This window comes from Adiantum capillus-veneris, chromosome 29 (assembly GCF_014529385.1).
Source record: "Adiantum capillus-veneris isolate H3 chromosome 29, ASM1452938v2, whole genome shotgun sequence".
Lineage (NCBI taxonomy): Eukaryota > Viridiplantae > Streptophyta > Polypodiopsida > Polypodiales > Pteridaceae > Adiantum > Adiantum capillus-veneris.
This window is the reverse complement of record NC_140959.1, coordinates 46,139,621-46,157,990: the sequence shown is the minus strand read 5'-3', so window position 1 is coordinate 46,157,990 and position 18,370 is coordinate 46,139,621.

The following is an 18,370-nucleotide window of genomic DNA, read 5'->3' as shown; positions in this document are numbered from 1 at the left end:
AAATGCATCCTTATTTTAGGCTTGAAACACCACCGTGCCAATCGCGTGGTGCGGCATACATTTGGACTGAGAACAATTAGATAGCAACACTCGCTCGATTCTCTATACATTACTACATTGAGGCGGGATATTTAAGACCATAGATCAGATTCGCACACATGAAGGGTGGGGGTAAATCACACATCAGCTGCATTGTCTCCTTTCCGTTTGAATAGACTGAGAATGAAAAAATATACCGTTGTTTTCTCGCTAAACAAATCCTTGCTCTAACTAACTTTGTCGTTTTTGGTAGAGTTAGCTTGCAAGAGCCGGTGCTCGCAAAAAAATTGACCTTTAGTGTGTTCACAGCTAGGCAAAAGGGTCAACTTGATGGAATCTGAGTAAATTGGAGGATTTTGGTGTAAAAACCAATAAAACTACTTAAATTTTCACAAAAAACCGGGAGATTTCTAATGCGCTTTTTTTTTCCATTGGTTGCTTAATTTAACATTTTTGGCAAACACTAAGCCAAAACCTTACCTAGGCTTGTGTGCGAATGAGCTCATAATACATAAAGAGGGTGCAAAGTTGCAAATGTGACAAGAATCATTTGGTGCTTGTAACCATTCCACACCGGTGAAGCATCCTTTAGGATAGGAAACTGTAGCGCTCAGGAGTCAGGCCTTTAATGCTTGTCCAAGACCCTCTTTTCTCCTCAGATATATACAACATGAGGACCTCTCTCTCTCTCTCTCTCTCTCTCTCTCTCTCTCTCTCTATCTCTCTCTCTCTATCCCTCTCTCTCTCCGACACTAAGCCAAAACGTTGCCTGGCCCTAGGCTTGTGCACTCATAATATGTAAAGAGGGTGCAAAGTTGCAAATGCGACAAGAGTCGTTTGGTGCTTGAAACCATCCCATGTTGGCATGGCATCCTTTAGGATAGGAAACCATAGCCTACATAAAGAAAATAGATCTAGACTTTTCTTATCCAAGACCCTCTTTTCTCCAAATATAGCACGGGGACCTCTCGCTCTCTCTATCTCTTTCTCTTTTAGATACAACATGAGGAGCTCTCTCTCTCTCTCTCTCTCTCTCTCTCTCTCTCTCTCTCTCTCTCTCTCTCTCTCTCTCTCTCTCTCTCTCTCTCTCTCACACACACACACACACACACACACACACACACACACAAAAGTGTTTGCGGGTAATGAATTCAAGAACTTTGCACCACGACCGTAGCAAGGAATTGCACTATGCAAGCCTCTAATAATTCAAGACTCTCTCTAAGCCTCTGAGTGAGGGCATGATGACGGCCGTGCAATAGCTCTAGGCTCGAGCATCACTCAAGTCAACTCCATCAACCCTATGACACGTGGAGGAGTTGAGAGAGCTTCATTTGTCCAGGTCAACAAAATAAGTAGATAGTTTGACGAGTTTAATTAGCACAAAGTGGAATTTTCCTTTCATGGGCATTTGCTCTCACTAATGCTTGGGATAGTCTACAAAACGGTCCCACACTGGTGTGGGACTGTTTTGTGCATTGTCTCGAGCATGCCTTTAAAGCTCAGAAAAGATAGTGTGCTAGCTTTTTGAACACAACAAAGAGGATATCAGTATTAAAAAATAAGTAGTGAGAAGGAAGGAGAACAATGGAATGCATTTATATGGCGGGGGGAAACAAGGAGCCCCAATCTTATGGTGTAGTAGTGCCAGTGTAAAGAATGAGGATGCAAGAGAGCTACACAAGACAAGCACAAAGCACACAGAGATGGAAAGCTTCTTCTTCTTCTTCACAGAAAAGAGAGTTCAAAATGACTAAGTGCTAAAGCTGAAAAGTAGCACATATGTACATGCGGTCACTAAGTGTGAACTCGCTAGAAGCGTACTAGGCTGGCACTATAAGTGTAGTCCAGCTGTAGAATCACTGGCAGAGATCCTCCGTGTCGGTCACCTAACGCGCCAGTGAGTAAATGCCGTAAGCGGCCAAGACCCGTAGTGGATGCCAGCTCAAGGTGTAGAGCTCGACATCTCAACACTCCCCCTCGAGCTCTACATGTCGCAGAGTCCAAGCATAGTCCGGAAACGTCGAAGCTTCTCAACTCCGAGGGCCTTGGTAAAGATATCCGCTATCTGCTCCTCTATGCTGACGTAGATCAAGTCGATGTCGCCCGCCAACAGTCGCTCTCAAACGTAGTGGTAATGGACCTCTATGTGTTTGGTCCTGGCATGGAACACTGGGTTCCTAGCCAACTGCATGCTGCTGAGGTTGTCACAATGGATGAAAATCTGTTGGTCCACCTGCACTCCCAAGTCCTCAAGTAATGTGCGTAGCCAAGCTAGTTGCACCTCTGTACTCGGCCTCTGTGCTCGATAAAGCAACCGTAGGCTGCTTTTTGCTGCTCCAAGTAACAGCAGCACTCCCAAAAGAGAACATGAAGCCACTCGTAGATCTCCTATCAACAATGCTACCTGCCCAATCTGCATCTGTATACCCATACAATGCTAATGGTGCATCTGCTGCATAGAACAATGCGTAGTCAAGAGTACCTTGCACATACCTAAGTGTGCGTCGTACTCCATCCAAATGTGGCTTCCTCGGAAGCTGCATGAACTGACTCTCCAAGCCTACTGTGTAGCTCAAGTTTGGCCTCGTGATAGTCAAGTAGATTAGAATACCCACAATCTTCTTGTACATGTTGACATCCTCAACAACATCACCCTTCTCTGCACTCAGCTTTGCATTCACATCCAAGGGAATAGAAATTGGCTTACAATCAGCCATACCATACTTTGACAACATGTCCAAAGCATATTGTCTCTGTGATAGCCATACACCCTCTGGAGTCCTGATCACCTCAATGCCAAGAAATTAGCGCAACTCGCCTAAATCTTTCATTTCAAACTCTTGTTTGAGAAGACCCTTCACATGGTCAATCTCCATAGCATTGTCACCAACAATAATAAGGTCATCTACATATATGGTAATGGCCACAATCCCCACATCACTCTCACGTACATAGAGTGAATGATCAGCATGAGCTCTCCTAAAATCAATACTGACAAGATACTTGGCAATCCTATCATACCATGCTCTAGAGCCCTGCTTCAAACCATACAAAGCTTTGAGAAGTCTGCATACATAATCTGGGTAACCTGGATCGACATAACCAGGTGGCTGATCCATATACACTTCCTCTTGCAGCTCACCATTCAAGAAGGCATTCTTTACATCTATTTGATGCATAATCCATCCTCTAGATGTAGCCACTGCTATGACAGCTCTCACAGTCGTCATCTTTGCCACTGGATCAAAGGTCTCCTCATAGTCTATGCCATACGTCTGTGCATAACCCTTTGCGACCAACCTTGCCTTGTGACGCTCAATGTTACCATCAGCCTTATGCTTGGTTTTATACACCCATTTACAGCCAATAGCTTTCTTGCCACTTGGCAATGGCACCAACTCCCATGTGTCGTTTGCTTCCAATGCAGCCATCTCTTCATTCATTGCATCATCCCAATGCACATTTCCAACTGCATCCTCAAAACATGTGGGCTCCACATCCTGTATCACCTTAGCCATGTAGGCTTGGTGATGCGCTAGATACCCATCATAAGTCAATTTCTGAACTGGATTTCTGACTCTATTAGATCTGCGCGGTCCTGGGTCACTCCTTTTCCCTCTAGCATCTTCTTGTACTTTCCTTACACCAGGTGTCCTGACAGCCGGAATTCCAAATTCCTCATCAAGACTTTATTCAAAACCATCTGAATCCATGTCTACATGTGAAAAACCTGATGATGCATCAGCCATAAAGGGAGGTTCATCAACCTTTTCCTTTCCTTTTCGTGATACATTCCCTGTACCTGTTGGTGGAGTAACCTGCGTACGTAGTCTACCATTCCATGGTTTCTCAACAGAGCCACGAGAAGAGGACTCTTGTGGTCCACTCAAAACCTGTGACTGTGGCCTCACATTTTGTACAACCACATCATCTTTTACATCAGCCCCAATAGTGCCATGTGCATTACTGTACCAGCTGCTCATCTCATCAAAGACTACATCTCTGCTCACTCGTAATTCTCGTGTAGTAGGATTGTAGCACCTGTACCCCTTTTGTTCAAGGGAATATCCCACAAGAATACATTTCTCTGCTTTAGGATCCAATTTCCTACGCAACTCATCTGGTACATGCACGTAAGCTATGCAGCCAAACACTTTCAAGTGTGCCAAATCAGGCTTTGTACCTGTAAACTTTTCCTCAGATGTTACATCATGCACCGCAGCTGTAGGTGTCCTGTTCATAATGTACAAAGTTGTATTTACAGCTTCAGCCCAGAAATGATGAGGCATGTTCTTCTCATTCATCAATGCACGTGCAACCTCTGCAATGTGCCTGTTTTTCCTTTCTGCGACCCCATTCTGTTGTGGAGTATATCTGCATGTAAACTGCCTGCGTATACCATGCATTCGTAGAAAATCTGAAAAATCATTAGAGAAGTACTCTCCCCCTCCATCTGACCTCAATGTCTTGATTTGCATATCTGTCTCCTTCTCAATCATGACTTTGAAATCTTGAAAGTGACCAAACACTTCACTTTTGTTACGCATGAAGTAGACCCATACTTTCCTTGTATGGTCATCAATGAAAGAGACATAATACCTGCAACCATGTATACTTGCAGTATCGGTTGGACCCCAAACATTTTTGTGCACCACCTCAAGTGGCTTTTTACATACATTGCGCTCATGTGGAAATGAGCCCTTTGACTGTTTTCCAAACTGGCATGCTGCACACACTTTATGCATACCATCCACCTTGAATTTGGGCAAACCTTTTACAATCTGTTTTGATTACATGCTGCGCAATCTCTGCTCATTGACATGGCCAATGCGTTTGTGCCAAATGTCAACATCAGCCACAACACCTGTGCCCTGTGCAAATAATGCAGCTTTTACCTCAGGCATGTCTACATTCAGCGTAAACATTATGCCCACACATTTGCCCTCTATGATCAGCTTACAGCCATTCTGGAAATCTTCTACATAACAGCCATTTGGATTGAAGCGAACCTGCAAACCCTGCTCAACCATTTGTCCAACAAAAACAAGATTCTTTGTAATGTTTGGGACATGAAGTACATCTGCTAAGTACTTTGATTTCCCACTCTTCGTATTTAGAGGTATGTCCCCTACATGAGCAATCGGGTGAGCTGTGTCATCTTCTGTCTGCACATAGCCTGACACATCTGGTTTGCGCATATCTCTAAACCACTCTCCACGAGACGTCGTGTGATTAGAGGCACCTGAATCCACATACCAAACATCATCTTGGGTGGAATTCTCTGCAGTCATTGTATTCATTACATACTGCATAACAAACATGCGCTCGTTTTTGCTGTCATCTGCATCTCTGCTAGTAGATGCATAGTTGCCCTGTTCTCTCTTTCCACTTGCTTTTCCCTTTGGACAGTCACGTGACATGTGACCTCTTTCACCACAAGTCCAACATTCTCTACTATCTGGAGTATGTTGCTGCCTGCTTGATCCTGCACCACGACCTCTTTGACTCCCCCTGCCTTGAGACTGGTTTCCCCTACCACCTGTATTGTTTTGATTTGATTGACCTTCCAGAAATTGGCCCCTGCAACCCCTTGGGCCTCGACCGCGACCTCTACCTCTACCTCTGTTGGAGTTAGAATAGAAGGCCTGTTCAGAATTATTTCTGCCATGAGAAGAAGATGTGTCAAGGTTCTTCTCCTCAAGAATAAGCATAGAAATCAAATCTTGGAACACGGGGATGTCGTCTCTTGTATTCATGGAAGACCTAAAATGTACATATTCATCTCCTAGACCATCCAAGCATGCACGGACAATTTCATCGTCTTCCACTGAGACTTTAATAGATCCAAGAGCCTCAATGGTACTCTTGATCTTCAAGACATAATCATTGATTGAGAGGTTTTTCCTCTTAACCTGATTTAGCTCTGACTTTAGTTGAAGCTTCCTGGCCTTGGTGTTCACCTCGAACACTCTGCCTAAGTTTCTCCATGCAATGGCGGGGGTTTCAACATCCTGTAGATAGCCCATCATGCCATTTGTGATGCTCATAGAAATCCAATACATCACTTTGCTTTGGCCTTGTTGCCAGTCCCTCAAAGCTTTCCTTTGTTCTGCTGTAGCATTTGCCTCAGGAATCTCTGGTTCCTTTTCATTGTCTCCTTCTACATAGTCCCAATAACCTTTTCCTTTTAGGAAATTTGTTATTCTGAACTTCCATGCAGGGTAGTTATTTTTCTCAAGCTTCTTAGTAACAATCTGACTGAAACCGTCAGACATCTTGAAGCACTAAGACAAAATAGCTACAATCTGCAAAAACCTGCAAATCTGTTGAACCTGCTATCGTGGTACCTGTAACGCTTTCTACACTCAACGAGTGTCCACAATCAAGCGTACATACAACCACTGTACTTGTACAGTAAATCTCTGTATACTGCACTTTGGATGCTCTTGCTCTCTTAGCCTCTCTTGCCTGCACCAGGCTCTGATACCATGTAAAGAATGAGGATGCAAGAGAGCTACACAAGACAAGCACAAAGCACACAGAGATGGAAAGCTTCTTCTTCTTCTTCACAGAAAAGAGAGTACAAAATGACTAAGTGCTAAAGCTGAAAAGTAGCACATATGTACATGCGGTCACTAAGTGTGAACTCGCTAGAAGCGTACTAGGCTGGCACTATAAGTGTAGTCCAGCTGTAGAATCACTAGTAGAGATCCTCCGTGTCGGTCACCTAACACGCCAGTGAGTAAATGCCGTAAGCGGCCAAGATCCGTAGTGGATGCCAGCTCAAGGTGTAGAGCTCGACATCTCAACAGCCAGAAGGCATTGAAGTGCAGGTTCAACAGACATAATGTAGCAAGCTAGGATCCCTATATCACATAGGGTGCGATGGTGGATGTGGAGCAACTATTCCACATAGATTCAAGAATTGGCACAGGAGGGTCAGGCCCAATCCGGTTAGGCACTTTGTCGAATGCAATGGAGGCCATGCTATTCAAGATTTGGCATGTCAGAGGGTGCACATCTAGCTGGGAGAGGTCGTGCTAGTGTGCAAGGCTCATTCTTGAAGGGAGACCATAGTCCTTTGTAACTTTTGATTTATCCTTCTTGATTATATATTTTAGCGTACTTTAGAAGGGTGATTTGTAGATTATATGGATCTGATGATTCTTTTGAAGGGTAAATTTCTTTCCACTCTTCTTGAAGGGTTAAAGTGCCTTCAAAAATCATCCATACAAGACTGCAATCAAGAAGATTCATGCCATGCCTGAGATTACATGACATGCTCAACTTCCCTGTGTCCTTCATCCGCCCTGCACCCTCACATCTCTTTGCTACTATCCCCCCTCCCCCTTTTCCTCTAATTCCTTGCAGCTCGCCTTGCTATGTTGTAGGCCTGCCCCCTTAGCATGGCATGCTTTGTCTACAGTGGCTCTTCAATAGCCTATGGCTACTTCTACATACTATATTGCCTTCATCCAATCCCTTACTTGTCAACTCCAAGCAAACCCACCTCAAAATTCCAGGCCCCCAACCACTCATGTTTTTGTATACAACCAATCCTCTCCATAGCCATTTTGATCCAATGTACTATCCTCCTCAAGGCCTCCAATGAAATCTTTGTCAGCAAAGCCCATGGCCGCTACACAACTATGCCCAATGCTAACCTTACTGCAGGAACCATAGCTTGTGATGAAGAGAATCCTTATGTGTTGTAGAGAAGTTATATGGGTGATGCAGGCTTCACTTTCTTTCACGGTTCTTTGAGCCATGGAAATTTCTCTTTTCAAACATTGCAGTGTAAAGGTCTGCCTAGCCCATGAAATCTAACCGTTCATTCTTATGAGAGTTTTGCATCAAACTTAGCTTTTGTTTTTGCAAGGTAGCAACACCTACAAGCAACCATCGCAAAGTGGAACATAGCCTAGTTCTTTTCGTGCTAAGTTTAGATATGGAAAACAAGTACATGGAGGTAAAAATTAATGAGGCAATCCCATGAAATGATTGCTTAAGCTTAAGCATGATAAAGTTAGTGAGAGAAGAAACATTGGTGCAAATGCATCACACGTTCTCCACGTTAGCACTACTGGTTCAATTCAAAAGGGTGTGACTTATGCCATGAACATTATAGACTTTTCTCAATGTACTTGTGAGGACTTCTAGAAACAACATAGCTAGTGCCTCACATATGTGCCACGCAAACACATGTATTTTGTGTTCTTTCATATCCTTGGGTTAGACTATCCGGTCCATGAATTTTTGCATCACGATACAATCACAAAAGTAGAGCTATGCTTGGGTTGGAAAGGAAGATATTTTAAGCATGGCATCATGCCTAGACAAGCTTCTATTTTCAATCCCATATGCATTGACATTTTGTTAAAACACATGATGTACAATGTTTCCAAGTTTTTCTATAGTACTTGTTTCTTTCTGTTAGCCTAGATAAATTACGCAAGTATGCATTTTGTATCAAGTTTTCAACAAGCTTTGCTCTTAAAAAATGTGTGGCTCCTGTTTTTTCACTCGAACTACGGATCTTCTCTATAGGGGGTATTAAATAGTGAACTCCCCTAGACACATGTATTCTAATTACTACCAAAGATCAAATCCCCAGAAAATTTCAAAAACTCGTGTTTTTAAGGCATGAGATAATAAGTACACTTATTATCTTTTAGCTTAAAATGAAAGATTTTCTCCACGTTTTGGACTTATACTAGATGTACACACTATAAACAAGTCACTCGACAAGCTTCATAAAGATTGTTCTTTGTATTTGCTATTGAACTTTAGTGAAATAGGCCTAACTGACACTTTACAAATCCAAACAACTAGCCATTGGAATATGTTATAGCATGTGGTATAGCCAAATGATAAAGAATTTGTATTTCTAGGTCAAAATGGAGTCTAGATTGGTAAGTTCTCAAACTTTTGATGACTCAAACAAATAATACAATGTGTTTTAAGATCTATCAAAAGGTTTCACCCATGTGGAAGCACATCCGGCTCCAAGTTTTCATACAAATGAGCTCAAAATTCCTAAAGTATTCACAAAAGTGTTTACTCTTCACCTTGACTAGCTACTCCTACGCTTAAAGTCCAATTTCTAGCCTCCAAAAAAAAGAAATTATCATGTACTAGTCTAGAGTTACACTTTTTTGAAATTATAATGCCATTCAAGTCTTATACAATGGATTGTAACTATTTTTGGCCATAAAGATTCAAATTGGCATGCATTAATCACAAAATACATAATAATATCTTTTTAACAAAACTTTGGAATTTTTTGACTTACTGAGGTGCTTACACAACTTTTCCAACACCAATTCTTGAGCAAAAATGTTCTTGCTAGTCTTTCAAGCTTACCTTGGATGTCCAGAACCTGAAAACACTAAAATTTTATGGAACAAATTATTGATGACAATTCAAAGATGAGTTAGGCCAAAAATCCATGGAGTTATCTGCTTAACCGACTCTTAGTTAAAGCAGCACAAGGGTAGCAGAAAGCGTCTACAAACATTGTTTTTCTTATGAAAAGAGTATCAACTTATAGACTCTAACATACCCTAGCTAGTAAACCACTCAAAAGCAACCTAATATATGCCTAAAAGGTTTTGGTAAGTATAAATACTCCTAAGACACCTCTACACCGGTAAAGATAACACTCCCCAACTATGTGGTTTCTAAAAGAAAGTGTTTTCTCTTGGTGAACCTAAAGGAAATTTTGAATAATGATCTGCAAGCACTGAGGTCTTCTCTAGTTTAGGTCACCTCACTCCCGTCAACGGTGCCAAATGTAAGTTTGGGGGTTACCAAGACTCGCTCTATCTTATTGTAGAAATAGTGAGAGACACATACATAAATGTGATACCGTGGGGGACGGAGTCGACACGACTAGTGCGTGGAGGCTACAAAGAGGTTGTCAATCTCTTGGAAAACACACTCAATCCAACACTCACTTGTTTGTCACACAACAAAAACCAATCCTAACATATACAAACAAACCTTGACCATTCACCAAGCAAATAAAGTCCATTTATCACCGAACTTGGAGGAAGGATAGATAGAGTGTAAACACACATGCCTAGGGTCTCAAATTCACATTTCAACCACTTTTCATAAAAACACTATATCTTATCTATACGGCTATTTTGACCTAGTTTGTCTTAGGTTGGAATGCACTCAATAGCTTAGCATGTTTCCCTAATACCTCTCTTATGCTATAAATGCAACTCAAAAGCTTAAATCTTGAGTCATGAACTAATTGAGAAGAGGAATAGCTATCAAAAACTTATGGAATCATCACAAGAAACTTACAAGATCACGTAGAGATCTCACCTTTGAGCATGCTGAAGCAGATGGCATTCCTAGCAGACAATCCACTACAGAGTTCCAAGCAGCACGAGAAGAAAGAAGGAGAGTGCATAGTGCTAGAGATAGAACGTACAATTGTTATCTAGAAACTTCATAAGGTTTTTTTACAAGAATTGGCTTAAATTATACCTTAGCCTAGGTTTTAAAAATGTCAAAATAGAGTCAAATCTAGGTAAAAAGGGATTGGAGATCACATATAGCTCATAGCTCGAAGCTCAGCTATGACTACCGACATTACAATCCCATGAAAGTAATCTCAATCAAAACTTTGGATGTGATGGGTTTTTTTATCATAAATGAATAGGGTTACAAATAATGAGCTCAAAATAAGGCTACTTTGGTAGCATGCTATTAATAAAAAATTTGTAGGGAAATACTATTTGGACATTCTTAAACTCCTTCTAGTTAGACTTTGAGATGCTTCCACCCAACATTTCAACTTCATAAGGAAGAACCGGTGTTGCCAATGTGTCAAAAAAGTACTTCCTGTGAACCCAACATTTGATATCCTCGGCATTACACATCTTCTCAAATGCACCATACACTCTCTTACTAGGTTCCAAATAGCATAAAACACATTCATGCCATCTTTGTGACTGGCTAGAATCTCAAGGGCAAAGTAATTAAAGCTCTCAACAACTTCAAGTGATTCATTGTTGTACGCAATGTATGGCTTCTCTTTATGGTTTTCACGAGTATAACGTTTATTTTGAATTGATCGACAAAAAACCCACTATACAAGAAAAGGTTCTCTAGGACAACCATAAGCTATGGAGATTAAAATCAAGGCACACAACAAAGAATGTAATACTAAGTTTGAAAATCCAAGATAAGATCATTGCAACGTCAACATAGAGATACTTCTCTCTTTACTTGTGTGACTTGAAGCTTGATAAATTTACCTCCAAAAGAAAAACCGTCATTGAAGTGGAAATGTTTAATTGTGTATACATAAGTTTGATTGTTTCTTTGTATTAAGTCTGTAATAGCTGGTCATCTTATAGAATAAACTCATTTATAATAGCTTCTAATTCTGCTCGGACTAATTAAATGTTAATAGTTTGGTACCTACATTCAACCTTCATTTCCACATCACACATTGAAAGTATTCTTACTTGAAGACTTCTTCAAAATCATCTCAATTGGCTTCATATTCCATTCCAAGCAATCTCAGCCACTAGTTTTTTGAATGTTGCAATCATCTTATCTTCATGAACCCCTTAAAGATTCGTCTCTTCATGAATGTTGCAATCATCTTATCTTCATGAACCTTAAGATATCCTCTTGGTCCATACTCTTAAATATGTTCCACTTTTCAAATACTCCATCTATTTCCATTTATTTTCCTATAGGCTATTCTCCTCCAACCAAAACCCTTGAACCATCTTCCTTTCACATGTCAAGCTTGAATCCAATAACCCTTGCTTGAATTTCTTCATCACTAATAAGTCCTCTAATTTTATATAGCCTCACCCTAGACAATTTCACATTAGCGTCACCAAAATATATGCTAAGGATATTGCGGTATAGCTGGGAAGACTATGAGATTTTGTGGCTTAATCATTGTAAAACGTCATGTATTTAAAAGCTAAAAGCCAAGAAAGACAACTTTAGTTAAGCCACGGAAGATCCTCTCATACACAAGACTAAGAATAATTGAAAACTTGTGTGTGTGTGTGTGTTGTTGTGTTGGGGGGGGGGGGGGGGTCTCAACCCTAGCCCTGAAGACACAATGCCTATTTGAGGACTCAAATACAAGATAGGAGTAGTGCAACAAAACCCTAAGTGGAACCCTCACATACGCAAATACAAGGTAGGAGTAGTGTGGGATTGCACTAGCACACCATAGGAGAACCCTGTATGTCCACCTCAAAGAAGTCCAAGGTGATGATCTTCAACTAAAAACGAGGACCCTTTCTTACAATCACCAAATTGTCAGATGTGGATTTTTGAGCAAAAATGGGTAAATCTTTATCGTTTTTGGCCTTTTCTAGCCATTTCTCAACCAAAGTGACCCATTTTGACCATAATAGGCCCAAATGAGCTACAACAATCTGTGGGAAAATACCTTTAAGATCAATTTACGTGTTGAACCACAATTTTACACTTTTTATGACCTCTCAATGTTGGTCAAGCACACCAACTACTATCTTTGGACAATGTTCCTCCGCATTGAACTGTCTTAGTAAAATGAGTGTGCCACAATCATGGACTTTAGATTTCTACATTATTAAATCAAAATAGGAATTTTTTAAAGTGATGAAACACACACAATGGTGCCACCTTTAGGGCATCAATTCCCCAATATGACATGCAAAGAACTACAACCATGGCAACCGTTGTGAGCCGGATGAAAACACAAACAATGCCTCTATAATGACCCGACACACACTCTTGGGATGATACACATACACACTATGGGGCACCACTCAGCTTACACAACCCGCTGGCCGAGACAGGGAACATACCGATAAACTGAAAGGAGAGAGACTACCCATTTACCCACTCCACACAGAGACACACACACACACACACACCCAAAAACTCAGCTCAAAAGAGGAGAATTTTTTATGTTTAGATACAATTGAGCTTGGGCCAACACCAATGGGGCAAATAGCTCACACAATATGGGTAAAATATGCCAGATACAATCACAAATGGAGCAGAAGCTTCGTACATAGGAGAAACTTACACAGCCAAAACAGCAGAAAATCAGTGAGGAATTTGGAAAATGGACAGCACCATCGCGTCCGGAACTGCCCAAAACCCGAGTCTACAATGTCAAAGTGCTCAATCCGACCTCGGATGAGCAGTTTATGGCCAAAACAGGCTCCAAAAACAGCAAAAACACAGTTGCGGCTGTTCCTCCTTTTCTCTCCATGTTTTTTCTGGTCTTCTCTCTAGTTTTTCAGTTCCCACACTTATCTTTATTACTTGGGCACCCTTGGCCTTTTAGTTGACTTCAAACGGACCCCGAACAGGCCAAAAACTGATCTCGCAGTGCATAGTTGTCACCCTCCTGCATCCATCTGCACACCTGGCACTCAATTTTTTCCAATAATGCATCCCGCCACCACGTGAAGTGGACCCAAAATATGATGTTCATGATGACCTTTCTGCATAATTATCACAAGAAAACATCCACGTTGTGTCCGTACTCATCCACATGCAAATATTGTGTCCATTCGACGTCCTGACGCCACTAGATGCCATCTGACGCACCTGCTTACCTCATGGTGTCGGCCCGCGGATAGCTTCCTCGAGAAGTTTTACGTGCTACCAACTCCTCATTATTATAGAAAAAGCACAATGGTATAGGTGATATTGAAAGTCGATGCACTATGTACATGTTGTCCTACCTGTACACATTTGGGCCCCACGTATCCACCTGGCTCTAGAAAATGGGCAATTCTTTATTTGATGCACCATGCATGTGTATGTACATATGCACAATCCCTTGCTCCAAAAAACTCATGACATAATTTTCCCATCCCCTAGCCTACTAGATCATTCATGATCAGCAGCAGCAAAAAGAGATATGAGACTCGCCTCATTACAGGTCTCCTCATCCCTCACCAACATTACTTGCTCCACAGACAGCTCATCTTGCTCCACCATCATTAAGCTGGCATGATATAATTTAAGAGGTAATCCATTCACCCTTGACTTATGCAGAATCCCATCCAAATTAGCCACCTAATATGTACCATTCGGAAAACACTCCACTACCTTGAAATGGCCTTCCCACTTAATTTGAAACTTCTTTTGGAATGTGTTGTCCAGCTTACTGTTGTAGCGCAAAACCAAGTCATGCTTTTTGATACCCTTATTTTTTACCTTTTCATTTATCTTTGCCAAAGCCTTATCCTGCATCTGCCCATAATGTCCCAATGCACTCATCCTATCTAGTTGAACCTCTTGTAACTGTAAGAGCCTCTCTTTGAATGCATCACTAGGCGGCCCAAGCAACTTCTCTATCATCTTTACTGCAGGCAATCTACCTCCATAGGCAATAGTGCTTCCTTTCCATATACCAAATGAAATGGAGTAAACCATGTACCTATCTTCACCGAAGTACGGTAAGCCCATAATGCACTAGGCAATTCCAAATCCCAATTCTTTCATTGGTGCTCTGTCACTTTCGAAAGGATTTGTACCAACTCACCATTGAACCTTTCATTTAAGCCATTACATTGCAGGTAATAAGGAGTGGTCTGCTGGTGCCTAATCTTCATCTTCGCGCATAAAAAATCTAGAAGTTTAGCTCTAAATCCGGGCCCCTTATCTGAAAGTAGCTCCAGTGGCACCCCAAACTTGCAACATATTTCATCATACACAAATTTTGCCACATCCTTTGCAGTGATCTGTTTTATTGCTATAGCCTCTGCCCATCTAGAGAGATAGTCCACTGCAGTCAAAATATAGCTTTTGCCCCTACTTGTGATAGGTAACGGGCCGATTGCATCAATCCCCACTTTTCAAACACATCAAACGCCATAATGGTTTTTCATAGCTCTGGATTCAACACTGTCCTCCCAAATGCTTGACACCTATTACAAGACCTACACCAATGGTGAACATCCTTGTGCAAACTAGGCCATACATACCCCTCTTGCAAAATCTTATGCAAGGTGATCTTTAGAGCAAAATGGCCGCCACATGCGCCTTCATGATTCTCTTCCAACACTCTGTAAAGCTTCTCCCGCCAAGGTACACGTCTCAACACGAGATCAGCCCCTTTCATGTATAAGACATCATCAATCAATTTGTACCTGGATGCTCTACGCACAAAAACATACTTCTTAGACTTCTACATGTCCTTTGGAATGATTCCTGTTAGCAAAAACTCCTCTTCTTGAGCCAAACTTTCCCGGCCATGGTAAAGAGGTAAATTGGTCCTCAACACAAATAGCTCCCCAATCATGCTTTGAGTTGCTTCATGTGCCTCTCCATTTAGAGCACGTTCAATGTGTCTGATGCTCCATGCTTTGAACTTTTTTAACAGGCCTTTAATTCTGAAGCACATTTCCTTCAATGAGGTGTTCTTGCTCTTCCACACACCCAGCACTTGCTTCACAACTAACAAGGCATCACCTTTTATGCTCAACCTTCTAATCCCATACTTCAAACAAATGTGTAAGCCAGATTCCAATGTAGAATATTCAGCCTCATTGTTACTATGTGCATCCAATTTGAACCCTTTCTTGCATACTAGCTTCCCCTCTGGATCATAAAGTGCTATACCCCCTGAAGCGGCATCATGGCTCCTTTGTATGAACCATCAAAGAACAACAGATGTGCATTGCTGATCTGTGGCACTTCTTCAACTACCTTTCTGACCACCTCTTCCTTAACAAGAAGGGAATTCTCCGTGTAGGTCAACAAATCGGCTAGGGTAGCCCTTGTACTGTCTTTCACTAGGAAAGAGAACTCAAACTCTTGCAGTTCAATTACCCATCTCTTAACCACATTTGACATGTTAGTGGCATTAATTAATTGTGGCAAAAAGGCATAACTCATCAAGAAAACAAAAGGTCGTGGTAGCAAGTAATGACGAAATCGTCGACAAGAAAATATTACACTAGCCATCACTAGCTCTACTTCCGAGAATTTTCTCTCTACTACCAACTTCGCTCGGCTTGCACAATACACTGGCCTCATATAATGGCTACCCTTTCCCTTTTGCAATAGAGTGGCTCCAATGGCATCATCCCCTATTGATGGATTTACATAAAACACTTGCTCCTAATCAGGAGCCTGCATGGCTGACAGACCCCCTAACACCTCTTTGACCTCTTGAAACACCTCTTCACACTTGTCATCCCATTGCAATGGATCATGATTTGCCACTTTTTGTAATGGATAAAGGAGATGCAAAGACAATGGAATAACCGCGCCATGTACTTCACTTTGTGTATAAAGGTTTCCAATTGCTTTGTACTCGTAGGTGATGGAAGAAGAATGATAGACTTAACCTTGTCTGGATCAGCCTCAATGCCATTTTCTGACACCATATGGCCCAATAATTTCACCCTTGGCTGTGCTAAATGACCTTTATTTGGATTTAGTTGTTCTCCACATTCATCATATCGAGCCAATATCATCAGCAGCTTCTCATGATGTTCAACGCTACTGTTGTAGACACAAAAGTCGTCCATAAAAGCTTTAACACAGCTACCAATGAATGGTGCCAATACCCAATTTTCTCTCTCTTGATGGAAAGATGGTCCATTTGACAACCCAAATGGAAATACTGTGTAGCAATAGCAGCCCCATGGCATAATGAAAGTTGTGTTTATTCGGTCTTTAAGAGCAATCTTCAATTGAAAATAGCCTGAAAAACCATCACACACATTCTACCTCTCATAACCTGCCCACTGAATCCAAGATCTGATTGATGAATGGAAGAGGATATGGGTTCTTCTTAGTGGCTGCATTTAAGGGTTTAAAATCTACACAAATCCTCCACTTTCCATCCTTCTTTGGACTGACTACTACTGGACTCACCCATTCTGTGGTCTCCACAGGGACTATGAACCCTGCCTTCAAAAACTTATCCACCTCTTCCCTCAAGGCTTCCATTTGCTCTTGACCCACCCTTCTTAGCCTTTGCCTCACTGGATTAGCACCTTCTTTCAGCTCTATATGCATCTCTTCTCCTTTGAACCCTCTAATCTCTTCATATGAAGTGATGAACAAATCAGGAAAACTAGCCAGCATGTGCAAATATATCTCCTTCTCCATAGCTGAGAGGTCTCCACTGATCATTTGGGTCATCAATTCCTGCTTCTTTGACAATTCAACCTTGGTTTGCATCAGCCCTTCAATCACTTCATAAGGCCCTTCACTTTCATCTTCAACCTCATCTGCAAATGCAACTAAACCAGACTCCTAAATTTCTTTGTCCATCAAAACAAATGCAACATCAACATCCTCATCACTGCTGGTAGTACTATCACTGTCCTCATCAAACACTGTGGAATAGTTTTCATCACACTAGACTCATCTTCATCTTCATAAAGCTCCTCCAATCGTTTCCTTGTGTCCATATTTTATAGCTTCTTGGCACCATTCTTTCCATAGAGGCTAATCGTACCACGTCTCCAATCTTGAACAGCTCCCACTGCACGTAACCATGGTCTACGCAGTATCATAGGATATGCTCCTAACCCTGTTGGCATCACATGAAAATCAATCACTACATTTGCATCATATGCTTCCACTTCTAAGCTCTTTACAACACCCAAACATTTTACTTTTTGATGGTTTTCCAATCTAATCCAAAAGCCTGACACCCCAGCCACTGTAAGACCCATCTTCTCAACGCATGAGTGTGTTATGACACATATTTGGGCTCCGCCATCAACATAACCTTGTCCTAGATTTTTTCTTCTGTGCCACACATCTACTATTGGGAAAATGTCACTACAAGAGGTTGTGTGCTCTTGTGACGCTGTTAGCGACGGAAATACACTGGGTTTTTATAACCCCCGGCGTCGCTAAAACCGTCGCTAATAGCGTCGCTACGAGAGCGTCGCTATATGCGACGCTATAGGCATCACTATATGCGTCGCTATAAGCGTCGCTATATAGCGACGGTTATAGCGACGTTTACACAGAAGTCTATAGCGACGCTTATAGCGACGCTCCAGAGACATAAATAGCGACGGTTATAGCGACGCCCGAGAGAAATTTTTTTTGGTGACAGGGCATTGAATGCCCTGCCACCCATCAACCATATTGTACTTGATTCACTTTTTTAAAAAAAGTGCAAGGGTAGATAATAGACCCAAAATAGTCACCCACAAGACGCATTGTTTGCAAAATTGACAATTGTACACATCATAGGCAAAATGAATTGATTGGCAAATGTAATAATGACAATTGTACAACATCATAAGCATAAAGAATTGATTGGCAAAATGAACTGCGGTGACAAATGTAATAATATACATGG